General features: G+C 37.1%; 1 pseudogene across 1 annotated transcript in view; it reads right to left on the reverse strand.

Moving 5' to 3' along the window:
• Positions 1-17,310, reverse strand: part of LOC148940178 (NFX1-type zinc finger-containing protein 1-like) — a 171,224-nt pseudogene that overhangs the window by 47,445 nt on the left and 106,469 nt on the right. The window contains exons 12-13 of the transcript XR_016143460.1: positions 14,767-14,920; positions 1,040-1,320 (exon numbers count right to left, since the gene is read on the reverse strand). The product of XR_016143460.1 is annotated as an NFX1-type zinc finger-containing protein 1-like (transcript). The remainder of the gene's footprint in view (positions 1-1,039; positions 1,321-14,766; positions 14,921-17,310) is intronic.

The raw sequence follows: 17,310 nt of genomic DNA on the forward strand, positions 1-17,310 counted from the left end.
CGATAACCTCGGATGGTTACCCATTTCAGTCTTCTTCAACGTTCGGTGAAAAAAAGAAAGAAGAAGAAGACACATCCGGGTATCAAGCACTTTTTCGTAATTCCCAAGAATTTTATTTCGTAATTAATTTAAGTCTTGAAATGAAAATAACTAGCATGTAACGAATCAGCTTTGTAGTCTTTTCAAACCTCTTTTTTTTCACTTGCAAAGGTGACTGGGAAGGGGAGTATTCAAGCGGGGAGTTTTGAACCCAAGTTTAAGGGTTTTCGATCATGGAGATTTCAGTAAGATCTTCTATGGTTTCAAGTCCTTGTACTCCATAAATGACATTAAAACCGCGTAAATTAAAACCACATAAGCCATGTAATTAAAAGCACATAAATACAAATATTAGCTTTCAAATTACACTAAACAGCTTAACACTATGTTCTAGTTCCCTATTAGTACTGGAGAAATGTAACAGAAAAATGAAGAGTCGTCAAATCTTCTACCTCTTTTTAAAAATTCCCTTAAATTTATTTCTGCCATAAACTTTTACTATAACAACAGATTTAAATAATAGCTATCATTCCTGAATCACCATTAATGGGAAGATTTTATTTAAAAGAGGGATCAGTTGCACGGGAGTTAAGTTGCATGAAGCTTCAGATGAATGAGGTTGAGTTGAACGGGCATTCACTTGCATGAGGGTTCAGTCAAACGAGGGTTGATTTGCACAAGGGTTCAGTTAAACGGGGAGTAGAGCTGCACGACGGTTTGGTTGCACGGGATTCAGTTGGACGGGGTTTAGTTGTACAGGGGTTGACATGCATGAGGGTTAAGCTGAATGGGGTTGAGCTAAACGAGGGTTCAGTAGCACGAGGGTTCAGTTACATGATGGTTCAGTTACACAAGGGTTCCGTAAAACGGGGATTTAGTTGCACCCGGGGTCATACGCACAAGGGTTCAGTTACATGGGTTAAGTTGCATGGGGTTCAGTTACACGATGATTCAGTCGCAGTTAAACCATTTTGAACAAATAATGAAAGACTATAATTACCAAGCAAGGGAAACACATTTGGCTACACTTATTTTTGCACCTACTATGGGGACATCTGACCAAGCAACTTCCTTTGCAGGGAGGGCAAGTGGCTGAGCAATTGTCTTCACAAATATGGCCACAGACCAACTGACGACCACATTTCTCGTTGCATTGCAAATGCAGACGACCTTGGAAGCACTGCCCACATTTACCAGAGCAAGTATGACCACAACTCAGCAATCCCAAACATGGTTCCTGACAAAGTGTTAAAAGATGCTCCAATGACTCACCAACTGAATCTAAAAAAATCCACTTACTTCCGAAAGAATGAACAAAAAAGAATAAAAATAGTTTATTTAACAAATCTGTCAAAATTCCTTTATATAAAAGAACTATTTGCACTAATTAATCCCATCAAATATGTGAAATTTCAGCATTTTATGTTATTATTTATAACGCCCATTCTGCTTGTATAACATTTTACAATGAATTACCATTTCCGCGAAAAACGAAGACGAAGAGACGAAGAAATAAAAAGACAGAAGAATAACCAGGATAATTTTTCATCCAGTGAATGAATAAATACAAATAAAGGAGGTTATTTTGACATGTAAAACAGCTAAGCCATTCGAATAAGAGGTCATTTTAAATTATTATCGAAAAAAATGTTATCGAATTATTTTAAATGTGTTATTTTAAATTATTATCGAAAAGCAATATCACAATACTAATAAAGGCTTATAAATAGGAGTAGTGCTGTTTCCTTCCTCCCTCTTAAACCCTTTATACAGTTTTAATGTCATTTGCATTTTATTGAAACGATTTGAATTGTAAACAGTGTGGCTTGATTTTATTTTTGTTAGATAATAATAAATGTTTTCAAAATGGTCCGTCATGAGTCAACTTAAAAATCTCAGTAGCACCCCATTGCAACTCTAGCAGGCTTTCATTGTAGTCAAAGCTCATATAGTATGAACTATCTCCGTCGCCCACTTACCTGCAAGTCCATTAGATATGGTCGGTCATAAATCTTTGAATAATTTTTTGGTTTCCAATCGTCTTCAAATGGCTCACATTTATTCACATTTATTATTGCAGTTATACAAGCTTTCCCTCTCACATAGACTATCTGTCCTGGCTTTACTCTAATTAGCCATGGCTTGGCTCTTAAGTTTTTCACCACGTTAACGACCCCCATGCTTTGTCAAGACCAGAACAAAATTTATACTTTACTGTAAAAAAAAAACTAGTGTGAATTGACAGTTTTATGTACATATACTGATATTTATTCCCTAAAGTCTTAATGATTTCCATTTGTTAAAGCTACAAAATTCCATTTGTTATATTTATTGGTAGTATTTTTTTCTCCCTCGTTTTCAGTTTGAATTGTTATGTGACTATGCTGATTTTATGCTTGAATACAGCTTTTTACTTGTCTTTAAAATTACTTTTTCTGGGAACCAATTTTAAAGTTAGCTGCTGGTCATTTTCGATTGACATTGTTTTTATAATTGATTAATATAAGGAATATTTCAGAGTTAGTTGGCTTTTTCTGCTTGATAATTGAAAAGTTGGATTACAACCTTCGAAAGATTTGGACAATCCCATGACATGTTCTTCATCAAATGAGGACTATTCCACTAAAATATCGCAACTGAACTCACTAAATTCTTAAGAGGCCAAAAGAAAAACGAGATGTATCAGAGGCAACGCTACAGCGTTGCCTATAGTAAAGGCCATACGGCTCCGATATTTTATTATTTATTATTATTATTTTTTTTCCCAGAGGCACTTCATATGGAAGGGGTCGTCGTAGAGACTTCAAAGGGGGCTCATTCGATTGTAAATCGAGACTTCTAGGGTCCTTTTTAATAGTCGAAAGTGATTGGAGGGCAACAAGCCCCCCCCCAAAGCCCATAATTCCCCCAAACACATCCAATCAAATTTTGAAATAGCCGTTTTGTTCAGCTTAGTTGATTTCCAGATAGAAAATATGTTTTTGAGGAGGACACTCCCCCACAACCCTCAGGGCAAGGGTTTTAAGTTATGTCCTGGGGGCATATAAGATTTTTTATAGAAGGCGTTGTCGTAGAAACTTCAAAACAGGCTCATTCGATTGGAAATTCAAAGGGCTAGTGCTCTTTTTAATAGTCGAAGGTGATTGAAGGGCAACTAGCCCCCCCCAAGCCAATTATTCCCCCAAACTACTACTACTACTAACAACTCACCGCACCACCAAGCCGCCCGAGGCCAACACAGCTACGCACGCTCCTCCTCCATCCCAATCTATTTAAAGCCTCACTTTTTACGCCCGCCCAAGAAGTTCCCATTTCCTTTAAATATTTCTTTATGACGTCCTCCCACCCCAGACGCAGACGACTTTTTTTCTATATAGCCCTAGACGGTTAGCCGAAAAGAACAATATTCAACATTATGTCATATTTCATCTATACAATGTAGCCTGGCCACCTAAATTGTTCTGTCATCATAGTCAAAGAGACCGGCGTTAAAAACATTTTTCGTATATCCTATTGTTTCAAATAGGGTCAGTCAGCCGGGTACCCAGAGCAATCCTTAAGCAATTTTTCTGGAAAATTTCTAGCAAATCTTCATCTGCTTTTCTGAGTGTCCATGCTTCAAAGCCATATTTGACCACTGTCATCTCTGTAGCTTCTAATATTCTAATCTTGGTTTGCAGACTTGTCTTCCTAGTCTTCCAAACTTTTTTTTTACTGAGAAAACGCCCTGAGCCTTGGCTATTCTACTTTTAAAATATTCACTGCTTCCATCATCTTTACTAATAATACTACCAATTTAAGTGAAGCTACCCACCTGATCAATTTTTTCATTATCCAACGTCACCTTTTCATCTTCACTTATTCCTTGCCTTAGTGACTTAGTCTTTTTAACATTAATTTTCAAACCTATTCTAGCACCCTGAACTTACAAAACCTCTATAACTTCGTTCATTTTGCTAACACTTTCATCTAGGATGCATAAATCATCAGTATAATCTAAGTCAAGGAGACTTTTTCCTCCCCATTTGATTCCGTGGTCTCCAATTGCCTTACCTTTGCTCCTTAAGACAAAGTCCATCAAAATAATCCATATAAAGGGAATAGAACACAACCCTGCTTAACTGCTGATTTGACACAAAACCAGCTGCTAACCTCATTTCCTACCTTAACCGCAGCAGTGTTATTCTCCTACATAGCACTAATCACTTTAATATATTTGTCTGGTATAACATACAGGGATAAAACTTTTACTAAAGCTCTTCTATCAACAGAATCAAACGCTTGCTCATAATCTCTAAAACTGAGGACCAAAGGTGTTTGACAACTCAGGAACTTCTCAATTATTAGCCTAAGTGTGACAATTTGGTCGACACATCCTCTACCTTTTCTAAACCCGCACTGTTCTTCTCTTAAAACTTTGTCTATGGCATCTCTCAGTCTAAAAAGTATCATATCCCTAAGTCATTTACTACCTACAGAGACCAGACTAATGCCTCGATAATTACCACACTCACTTTTATCACCTTTCTTATAAAGTGGCTTAATTAAGGCTTTCCTAAAATCGTTAGGTACTTCTCCTTTTTCAAAGACCATATTCATAATCTTCAGTAACTTATTTCTAACCTCAAAGCCATCATATTTAATAAACTCATTTACCATAGTATTAGCACCTGGAGCTTTATTATTTTTTAATCCTTTTAGCACTGTCGCTAATTGTTCCTCACAAAACAAATCTTCCTTCACATCCAAGGTATCACAAACTTTTTCATTTTCCTCTACATCTTTTCCTGCAACTCTATCTCGGTTGAGCAAATTCTCAAAATGTTCGGCCCATCTCTCTATAGTTCTTTCCTTATCGCTAATTGTGGCCCCATTCCTATCTTTAACTGGCCAAGTCCGGATTGACTACTCCGTATCAATTTATTAACGTGCCAGTAAAATATTTTACTATTATGCCGTCTAGCTGCATCTTCCAGATCCTCGGCAATTTTATCCATGACCTCCACTTCACACCCCCCTTAAGTTCATATTTTAATGCTTTCTCCACGTTCTTTACATTCCTTTTATTTTCCTATGATCTATCACTAAGATAATTGTTGTACAAAGCCTTTGTCCTTTTCTATTAAACATAAAGCTTTTTCACTGATATTCTTAGCTGCAGTTATAGCTTTCTTCCCTACTTCAGCAACTTCACAAATTATTTTTCTAAAATTATTCCAACCATCTTCCACATTATCAAATTTTTAACTCTGAAGTTTAGTATTCAACTGTTCCTGGAAAGATTCCCTCAAATTGTCATCCTGGAGTCTTCCAACATCATAACTTCCCGGGAGGTAGTTACCCTTCCGATACTTCAGCTTTAAATTAAACCTTGACACTAATAGATGGTGGTATTTACTTTTAACAGCAATAAAAGCACTCCTATATACCCTAGTATCTTGTATTGATCCTACCAGTCTTCGGTTTACTATAACATAATTAATAAGGTTTGCTGTCTTACCACCAAGTGAATACCATGTTAACTTGTCAGCCATTTTATGACCAAATTTCTCCGTATTGGTTATAACTAGATTGTTATACCTACAAAATTGCAAAAATCTGTATCCATTACTGTTTTCTTTTCCTACACCAAATTTACCTAGGCTAGGATACCATCTATCCCTATTTCTACCGACCTGGGCATTAAAATCTCCTAGTTAAAACATCATATTTCTACCTGGGATCCTTTCTATTTGCTCCTGTAACTGTAAGTAAAATTCATCTAAGTCACTAGTATCTCCGTCAGTCGATTCTACAGGAGCATATACTACTATAACTGATACCCTGAACATTTTAGTCATAAAATGAGCAATTAGTATTCTATTATTAATACCTTCACAGACTAAACAAGACTTAGCAGCTTCCTTATTCATCATGAGCCCTACTCCCTGTCTATGTACCCCATCCTTCCTGCTTGAGTAAACAAATTCTATATCACCTAATTACAAGCTTCCTACCCCTGGCATATGAGTTTCTGAAACTCCTACTAAGTCCAGTTCGTCTGGATTTGTCGGTCAAAATGTCGATACGATGGTCATTTTTTAACGTCGTAACTTTCCAAGTTCCAATTTTCATATTTTTATATCATTGAAATTATTTTCGCCTCAGGAAAAGTAATGATCCCGGATACCAGTGCAGGACGGGGATCACATATCTTCTCAAGTCTACACCGAAGTGCTTAAGCCGGCTTAGAACCCGACAGCAAGAAGTTCCTGGGACCTCCATGAATGGAGGCTTTGTGCAATCCGGGGCCCATCTTGGTCACAACATGGTTTTCAGCACTTGGCGATGCTCTTCTATCAACGAGAGTCAAAATCCTGCACAGACAATCTCAAGCCTATTACCTCCTAATCATTATTTATTCATGCCTACAAATAGTATGCTGCTACGAGGCAGAAGCCCATAGTAGATAAATTTGTTAGGAAGAGGTTTTACAGCCTGTAAACACCCGTAAAAACATACCAAGCCCAGAAGAATTGTCCATTAGTCAGAATCCCGTCCGAATGCTGTGTCGTTTTCTAGGCTATAATTTCCTCGAGGGGCACCACTCCTCAAGTGGGAATAGAGTTGACCGCAAGGTCCCCAGTTTTGCAGGTACCCCGAAAGGGTAGAGGCAACCCTTTGCAGAGGCCGTTGTCCATAGATCTGGATCTTCGTCCCCAACGATAAATTCCTCCATGGAAAGTTTCTCCGACAAAAAATCCATGCTCTGGGAAATTACCATCGGAAAATTTCATCCTTGCTGGGAATTTCCCCCCCCCCAAAAAAAAAAAATTCTTGTGGTCGGTTCCACCTGAAAAATACTCCTCAGCGCACTCTAAATTGAGAAAAGAATTGTTCTTTATTTAATTTCTGATCGTTTTTCAGGCCATGGAGGAATTCCCCCTTTTTGAAAACAAATTCCAGGGAATCCTCCCCCACCCCCAGTGGAAAGTTTTTTTCCCGCAGAAAATTTATCCTGGTGATAATTCCCCCATGGAGAATTTATCCCATGGGGAGTCCTCCCCAGTAAAAACCCCCAGAGAATTCCATCTCCGCGGAAAACTTCCCATGGACAATCCCCTCCATTCCTCCAGAGCATCAGAACACTTCCTCCAGAGCATTTCCACATGTAAAATGGGGTCGCCAACAAGGAAGTAAGACAAACAAACCAAGTTTTGTATATGAATTCTAGCAAATTCCCCCGATATAAAATTTCGCCTGGAAATTTCACCCCTGAAAACTATCATGCGAATGCTAAAGTCTCGCCGTAGAAAATAACCCCCCCCCCTCCCCTGAAAAATGTCTGCATACTTCCCAATAACAAATGCTATATATAAATAATGGGCAAATTTCATAACTTGCAGCTTTTCCTCTGGGGGCGAGGGGGTCATATTATCCCCATGGACATAGTTACTGGAGTTTTCAACTATACTGAACAAAATGGCTATCTTAAAATTTTGATGGGACGACTTTGTGGAAAAAGAGGGCGTGGGAGAGGGGCTAGTCCGTCCAATTTTTATCACTTAAAAAGGACAATAGAAAATTTAGTTTCCGCTTAAATGAGCCCTCTCCCAATCTTCTAGGACCATTTATTCAATACCAATCACTTCTGCGCTTAACAAAAAAAAAGGAAAAACGAAGAAATAAATAAATGAATGCGCATCCGTGATCTTTTTTCTGGCAAAAAATTCAAAATTTCAAATTTATTTTAAATGACAGCTTGAAAACTCTGCAGTAGGGCTCTCTCATACGATGAATCTGATCGTACAATTTTCAATAGGGTTATTTGACTTTTGGGGGATGTTTCCCCCCTTTATCGAAAATCAGAATAATTTGCGCACGCTCATAGCTTTTGATGGGTAACATTAAACTTAATGAATTTAACATATTTGGAATCAGCATAAAAAAGCCAATTCTTTTGAAGCCTCTATTGTTATCAAAATTCCGTTTTTTAGAGTTTCAATTAATATTGAGCCGATTCTCTCCACGATAACAGTTCGTTACCACGAACTGTTTGATTAGATCAATTGGTTATCGCTTCATTCTGCCACTGTTTCCTGTTTAATAGCGTTAACTCGTTCGCGAATAGGGATCAAGGTCAATCGTTTCGTGGTCTTGCTGATGAGCCGGTTTTTACTATCCCTGCGAGCTACTAAGCAGTGGCGTCGAAAGAATTTGTTGGATTTCTAACAAAAATTGAGCGCACCTAAAATTAGGAATCGTTCTTAATCATTATTATTACAATAAGATTTCATTTATAATCATTATCATTTAATTTTAGAACTATACCCATTCCGTACATTTGCGTCTCCTTAATACCCATTCCCTACATTTGCGTCTCCTTAATACCCATTCCGTATATATTTACGTTTTATTAGTTCGATTTTCCATTCGGTCCTTCGTGGGACTTCCAATGATGTTATCACTTTACTTTACCACTGTTCCTTGTTAGGTAGCGTTAACTCATTGGCCAATAGGGAGCAAGGTCAATCAGTGCATGATCTCGCTGATGAGCCGAGTTTAGCAAGCAATGCGAGTTGATAAGCAGTGGCGTCATCAGGATTCGTCAGATCTCTGACAAAAATTGAGCGCGAAGAAAATTAGTGATTCACCTTAATGATAATAATTATACTAATTCTTACACTTCTAATCATTATTATTACATTATAAACTATATCCTAATATTGGTAGTATGTAATTGACAAAAAAAACAAGTTCTTTTATTACCAATCCCATTTTAAATTTCTTCCGTTTTTTATTCTTAACCAGGAGCCGAATTTTAATTTCTTTGTAAAGCCGATAATCTAAATTTCAAATGCTTTCAGATATATAGAAGCCAGTAGCCAGCTTATAGTAGCCAAAATTAAAAAAAAGGGGTTTTAAAAAAACTTTCTAATGGCAAATATGCCCCATGGAGGGCGGTATCCAGGATACGGACCATACCACTATTTAGTAAACAGAGATTTTCATTCAGAGTCAAACAAACCCAAAATCAATTTGTAATTATGAACACAATTGTTTGACTATTTCACAGAAGAGCATAAAATCCCTAAAAAGTAAACTGCACAAAAAAGTACAACATGGTAATCACCATTCTCGTAACCCAAAACTGATAGCTTACAGTCCCCTACCTTGAGCAATAAGAAAAATGGCTTCTTAGCATAGATAGCACTGAATCAGAACTGATGGCTCCTTTTTTTCCAGTTTTTTTTTAGCCCAGGGATGAACGTACTGAACCAGTGGTCGTAAAATACTGGGAGAGCCTTTGCACGGAAATGAGAATATCAAGATAGCTTTCCCCCAAACACATCCAATCAAAATTTGTAGATAGCCATTTTGTTCAGCGTAGTTGATTTCCAGATAGCAAATATGTTTTTGAGGAGGACACTCCCCCACAACCCTCTGGGCAAGAGTTTTAAGTTATGCCTTGGGGGCACATAAGGGTTTTACAGAAGGCGCTGTCGTAGAAACTTCAGAAAAGGCTCATTTGATGGGAAATTCAAAGGGCTCGTGCCCTTTTTAATATTCGAAAGTGATTGGAGGGCAACTAGCCCCCCCACGCCCATCATTCCCCCAAACACATCCAATCAAAATTTTGAGATAGCCATATATTTCTTTCAGCGTAATTGATTTCCAGATAGAAAAAATATGTTTTTGAGGAGGACACTCTCCAACAACCCTCAGGGCAAGGGTTTTAAGTTGTACCCTGGTGGCATATAAGGTTTTTATAGAAGGTGTTGTCGCAGACGCCTCAAAACAGACACAATCGATTGGAAATTCCAAGTGCTAGTACCCTTTTTAAAAGTAGAAAGTTATTGGAGGGCAACTAGCCCCCCCCCATGTCCATCATTCCCCCAAACACCCCCAATCAAAATTTTGGATAGCCATTTTGTTCAGCATAGTTGATTTCCAGAGAGAAAATATATTTTTGAGGAGGATACTCCCCCACAACCCTAAGGGCAAGGGTTTTAAGTTATACCCCGGGGGCATATAAGGTATTTATAGAAGGCGCTTTCGTAGAAACTTCTAAAAAGGCTCATTCGATTGGAAATTCAAAGGGCTAGTGACCTTTTTAGTATTTGAAAGTGATTGGAGGGCAACTAACCCTCCTTTCGCGCCCACCTTGTCCCCAAACACATCCAATGACAATTTTGAGATAGCCATTTTATTAAACGTAGTTAAGTTCTAGAAATTAGGTCTAAGAGGATGGCAACTCCCCCACAGCCCTCAGGGCAAGGGTTGTAAATTATGCCCTGAGTGCATATAAAGTTTCGTAAAGGCAACGTTGTCGAAGAAACTTCAGAATGGGCTCATTCAATTGGAAATTTAAATGGCTAGTTCCCTTTTTAATATTCGAAAATGATTTTAAGGCAACTGCCACCCCTTCAACGCCCGCCATTCCCAAAACACATACAATCAAAATTTTGATACAGCCATTTTGTTCATTGTAGTTGAAAGTTCTGGAAATTATACGTTTGAGCAGGACAATCCCCCCACAGTCTTCAGGGGCAAGGGTTATAAGTTATGCCCTGGGTGCATATATGGTTCTTATGGAAAGAATGCTCGTATAAACTTCAGAAAGGGCTCAATTGATTGGAAATTGAATGTTCTAGTTTACTTTTTAAGAGTCAAAAGAGATTAGAGGGCACCTAGCCCCCCCCCCTTCCACGCCCTTTTTTCTCAAACCCCTCCGATCAGAACTTTGAGATAGCTTTTTTTAAATAGTTCAAAGACCATATAACAAAAACTCAGGGGTCAACACAGCCCTCCAGGGCCCGAGGGCAGGTGTTGTAAGTTATGCCTTAGGGGAATATATGGTTTTTATTGAAGGGATGCTCATAAAAAAAATTCAGAGATGGTTCTTATGATTGGAAATTGAAAGTTCTAGTTCAGTTTTTTAGAGTCAAAAGAGTTTGGAGGGCAACTAGCTCCTCCACGCTCTTTTTCCCCAAATGCATCCAATAAAACTTTTGAGATGGCCATTAAGTTAAAAATTGCTCAAAAATCAGATAACAAAAACTCAGGTGTCGTCACAACCCCCCAAGGCCCAGGGGCAGGCGTTGTAAAGTTATGCCCTGGGGCATATTTTGTTCGTATGAAAAGGATGCTCGTATAAACTTCAGAGAGGGCTCATTTGATTGGATATTGAAAGTTCGAGCTCACTTTTTAATAGTCAAAAGAGATCCGAGGGCAGGTAGCCCCCCCCCCCCCACGCGACTTTTTTTTCAAAACCCATCTGATGAATATTTTGAGATATACATTTTGTTAAAAATAGTTCAAAGGTCGGATAAGAAAAAAGCCGGTGTCAATAGATCCCCCCAGGGCACAGGGGAAGGCATTCCAAGTTATGCCCTAAGGGCGTGAATGGTTCTTATGAAAGGAATGATCGTATAAATTTCATAGAGGGCTCATTTGATTGGAAATTGAAAGTTCTAGTTCACTTTTTAAGAGTCAAGAGAGTTAAACTAGCCCCCCCCCCACTCTATTTATTCCCCAAACCCGTCCTCTATAAGTTTTGAGATAGCCAGTGTTTTGGAAATTGTTCAAAAATTAGATAACAAACACTCCCCCCAGAGCCCGGGGGATATGCGTTGTAAGTGTTGTCCTGGGGGCGTATATGGTTCTTATGAAAGAGATGCTCGTACAAACTTCAGAGGGGGCTCATTTGATTGGAAATTGAATTTTCTAGTTCAATTTTTAAGAGTCAAAAGATATCCGAGGGCAACTAGCCCCCCACACACCATTTTTCCCCAAGCCCATCCGATAAAATTTTTATAATAGCCATTTCATTAAAAATAGTTCAAAGGTTAAATAAGAAAAAATTCCTGTGCCGACGGAACCCACCAGGGCCCGGAGGCAGGCGTTTTGAGAAATACTCTAGGGGCATATATAGTTTTTATGGAAGGGATGCTCGTATAAACTTCGGAGAGGGCTCATTTGATTGGAAAATGAAAGATCTTGTTCACTTTTTAAGAGTCAAAACCTCCTCCACGCCCTAAATGCATCAGATAAAAATCTTGAGATGGACATTTTGTTAAAATAGTTCAAAATTCTGATAAAAAAAAAATCCGATGTCAACGCAGCCCCCCAAGGCCCAGTGGTAGGCGTTTTAAGTTATGCCCTGGGGGCATATATGGTTGTTATGGAAGGGATGCTCGTATTTGCTTCCTACAGGGCTCCTTTGATTGGAAATTGAACGTTGTAGTTCACTTTTTAAGCTTCAAACGTGATTGGAGGGCAGCTAGCCTCCCCCCACACTCCATTTATTTTTTCCCAGAGGCACTTCATGTAGAAGGGGTCGTCGTATAAACTGCAAAGGGGGCTCATTTGATTGGAAATCGAGAGTTCTAGTGCTCTTTTTTAAGAGTCAAAAGTGATCAGAGGGCAACTGCCCCCCCAAGCCCTTTTTCCCAAAATACATCTGATAAAAAATTTGAGGTAGCTATTTTTTTAAAAATAGTTCAAAGATCATATAACAAAAACTCCTTAACGCGTGATCTTTTCGTTAAAAATAGTTCAAAAGTCAGATAAGAAAAACTCCTGTGACGACACAACCCCTCTCCCCCCTCAGGGCCAGGGCAAGCGTTGTAAGTATTGCTCTGGGGGAATATATGGTTTTTATGGAAGGTGTGCTCGTATAAACTTCAGAGAGGGTTCATTTGAATGGAAATTAAAAGTTATAGTTCATTTTTTCAGAGTGAAAAAAGATCAGAGGGCAACTAGCCCCTCCCGCCCTCCACGCCGTTGGGTGTATCGGATGGATAAACCCATCCGATAAAATTTCAGGTAACCGTTTTGTTAAATAGTTCAACCGTCAGATATTAAAACTCCAGGGTGGACAACCCCCCCCCCCAGGGCCCAGGGACAGGCGTTGTAAGTTATACTCTGAGGATATATATGGTTCTTATAGAAGGGATACTCGTATAAACTTCATAGAGGGCTTATTTGATTGAAAATAGAAAGTTCTGGTACACTTTTAATGTGTCAAAAGAGACCGAACCTTAATCTAGTCCCCCTACGCCCTTTTTCCCCAAACCCATCCGATACAAATTTTGAGATAGCAATTTTGTTAAAAATTGTTCAAACATCAGATAATAAAAACTCCGAAGTTGACTCAAACCCATTTTTTCACTTTGGTATTGTTACTTTGATATCAGTTTTGATACTTTGATGAATATTTGTTTTTTTTTAAGTTTGATTTTGAAATAAGGAATTTTTAAAAACTAGAAATTTTTTGAAATCAAAAACTAACAAAAATTAATTAAAAAATTTTTCCTAAAAATATTTTTTTAAAATAAATTTAAAGCCATTTTTAAACTTAAGCTCAGCAGAAACAAATACATTTTAAAATTCAAACTCAAAACGACCGGAAATTACTATTAAAGAATAAATGAAACCCAAAACGAACAGAAATTTAATAAACAATCATAGCAAAAACATACAACAAGTAATAATATAAATGAATCAATAGATCCTAAAGCGATTAATGTTAGATTGAATATAACAATCAAGCTTAAAACGAACAGAAATAAATAAACAATGAATGCAAACAAGCGTACAATAGATATTAATGTAAATTAATAAATAAATCTTAAAACGAGTGAAACTTAAATTGAGTATGCAAATCAAACTTGAAACGAACAAAAATCACTACAAACAAGAGTTTGGGTATAATAAATTGGGTATAATAAAAGAGCTAATAAATTAAACTGAATATTTGATGTATAATGATATTAATTGATGAAAGCTCATCACTTCAAAATATTACTACAATTTTAATGTTTATTTTCAATATTAAGTACAAAAGAAAATATTTGTCATAAAATTGGCTTTCAGTAAAGCACCAATGACGCAGTAGGATTCAGACTTTTACTGTGAGAGAAGGAGGTCATACCCAAACTCTTGCTTGTAGTGATTTTTGCTCGTTTCAAGCTTGATTTGCATACTCATTTAAGTTTCACTCGTTTTAAGATTTATTTATTAATTTACATTAATATCTATTGTACGCTTGTTTGCATTGATTGTTGATTGAATTCCTTTTTGTTTTAATTTTCATTTAAACTTCAATATGAAAATATTTTTTTTTAATTTTAGCCTAACCTTGAACTTCATATTAAGACTAAGAATTGCTTGATTTAATATCTATTTGCACATTTAGACTGTAGCTTTTTTTAAGTTTTTTGCCATGATTGTTTATTTAATTTCTGTTCGTTTTGGGTTTCATTTATTCTTTAATAGTAATTTCTGGGCGTTTTGAGTTTGAATTTTAAACGGTATTTGTATCTGCTGAGTTTAAGTTTAAAATGGCCTTTACTTTTCTTTGAGAAACTTATTTTTCGGAAAGTTTATTTCAATTAATATGTTACAATGACCGATATCACGACAATCAGGTACAAAGGGTACGAAACTGTACCGCAAGGTATGTGGTACGTGGTACGAGGCTGTAACAGGCTGAGGTTATGGGCCATACCAAGTCTTAAATGAAGATGACAAGAGTTCAAACCATAAATGCCGGGCGAGGCAAACATTTATCTAGTTCTTGTCAAGAATAAAGTATACGAGCTATGTTTCGGGCAGGGGGTCAAGCCAATGCCATTTCAATTAAGTTGAAAGGGTTATCCTGGACTAAATTATAAACAGTAATACAGCTGGTGCATTTGAGGGTCAAACTAGTATTAAATATTATTTTTTATTGAAGTGGCTCACCATTTCGATTCTTGCAGTAAGTGTAAGCGTTATGTCCACAAGGTAGAATAACTGTAAGCGATACCAATTCAGTGCAGTCACTTGTCGAACAGGGACTTTTACAGTCCTTTTTGCATTTGTGGCCACATTCGAGGATAGTTGGACATGTCTTGGCCTGAAAAAACACACACATTTAAGAATATAATATCTAAATAGCATAGTATTGCAAAAACATCCTGGGATTCTTATTAATCAGATGTCTAGATATTCAAGGTATTGGGAAAATTATTTTTGCAAGATGAGAAATATGAGGAAGTTTCTTTTCTAGGAATGTATTAAGGTGTCCTTTTCATCAATGGCTATGAACTGAACGTTTTTTCGACGAAAATGATTATTGTACCATTTAGATAGAGTATCGAACGGCAAACCAAATGGTGTGTTTGTTTTTTGGCTACCTCTTAATTGACACATATCATCTTCTATTCACCCCCCAAGAGTCTCTTTCACACTTATATTATTACTAGAATATGCGAAACTTACTAAGTTAATAAATCGTGTCCGGCTAATTACCCAGTGGATAATTCCCCCTGACCCCCCCCCACCTCTGGGGGACAAATCCAATGAACATTTCCCTCCATAAACAATTGTACCACGGAAAATTCCCCCAACATGTAAAATTAAGGATCCAAAGGGGAAGTAAGAGAATTTAAAAAAGATAGGATTCTGGTTTATCCTACCTATATTCCAAAATATATGTAGAATGTATGGTATAGAATATCCTGTAGGAGTCATTTTTATTTCCTTTAATGCCTTATTTCGTGTCTTTGGGGACTTGGAACTGAGGAATAGTAGCAAACTAAGATAAAAGTTAAAGGATATAATTCGCTTGCTTTTTTGAAATAAGCAGTTCGACTCATCTTAAATTTTCTTGGTTCTGATTTGGAATTTGACTCCACGCTTTTTTTTTTTTTTTTCTTTTTTTTTTCTAAATTTTCCCAAGCCAAAGCCAAATTGATGGTGTGCGTGTAACTAAACCCTCGTGTAGCTGAACCCAAAGCAACTAAACCCTTGTAACAGAAACCCCGTGACACTGAGCCCCGTGCAACTAAACCCTTGTGCAACGGAACCCCCGTGTAAATGTGCCCCCCGTGCAACTGAGCCCCCAAGCAATTAAAGCTTCGTGCAACTAAACCCAATTAACTGAATCCCCCTGTAACTGAACCCCCGTACAATTAAATCCTCGTGCAAGTGATCCTCAAGTAATTAAGCCATTCTGCAACTGAACTCCATTTAACTAAACCCTCGTGCAACTGAATACCACTTAACTAAACCGTCGTGCAAAACAAACGTACTCAGATTTTAAGTATTCTACAAATATGAGACAATATCATGGGGAAAACGACAAGTTTGAATCTTTACTTGTTCAACATTTTTGTAATTCTTTTAACGTCATGAAATAGATGCCTGTCAAGACCATTCATAAAATAGCTGTTTTGTTGTCACAAAAAAAGAAGAAAAGCGGAAGTCACAATCCATTAAAGCCAGATTTATTTCTTCTTTTTCTTATGTCTGTTAATGGGGTGTTTCCTTGACCCTGTGTAAATACATTGACCTTTTTTTTATCACTTTTTTTGTTATTTTCACTTTGCGATATTTTCTGGGGTCGTAGTTCGTTAGAATTTGGTTTGAAAAAGGTTAATTACCTGTTTTGTCGGAGAGGCGAGATACGAGCTATTTTGGTTTTGCATGAATCTTTTCGTATGCATTTTTCAGATGAATCAGACCTTTCCTGAACGTTGAGTAATAAACATCTATGTGGAAATTCTTTAAACTTTGTGAATTTTTAAACTTATGTTCTTAGTTGTTGTGAAAAAAGTTGCAACCAGAACTAATTTTGGTTAATATAATTTAACCATAATTAATTTAAACAAGGCGCACGTAATGTATTAACTAAAAAGTTTTAAATTGACTTCGGCTGCATCGGCTCTTGACACTCCGAAATGGATCAAAAGTTGATTTTCTCCGAGTGATAATTAACTTTCAGTGTGAGTAGACCAACCCAGGTAGAAAATTTCTGGTAGATTTCTGGGTTTTCAGATTTTCCATAAATCGTATCAGTTTTTGTTGAGAAAAACTCATTTTTTCGCTCATTCGCTTATAAAATTTTAGAGTTTGTGTGGCAACTTTTGCTACAGCGACCAGAAATCACAAAACAAGTCCTAAAATCAGTCTGAAATCGTGAGCCCTTTCTGTAATTAACTTAAAACAACAATGTTTTCCCGAGGAAAGCGAAGAAGTATAGAGCGAAATTGAAACTTAAAACAGACAAAAATTATTACTTCACAGGCTATTTAATACACATCAATAAAACCAGCACAAATAAACCAACTAATTATGTTTCCCTATGCTTTTAGAATTATACAAAACTAACACTTTACTGAAAACACAAAAGTCAAGTATAAAAAACAGGATTATTGATTTCTAAGAGTCAAAAGTGAATATGTAGCCTGACAACACTAAACGAATCAATAAGGCTTTTCATAGTCTTACACTAGTTGTGACATC

The sequence above is a fragment of the Artemia sp. Qi Xiang Cuo genome, chromosome 20 (genome assembly GCF_049724085.1).
Source record: "Artemia sp. Qi Xiang Cuo chromosome 20, ASM4972408v1, whole genome shotgun sequence".
Lineage (NCBI taxonomy): Eukaryota > Metazoa > Arthropoda > Branchiopoda > Anostraca > Artemiidae > Artemia > Artemia sp. Qi Xiang Cuo.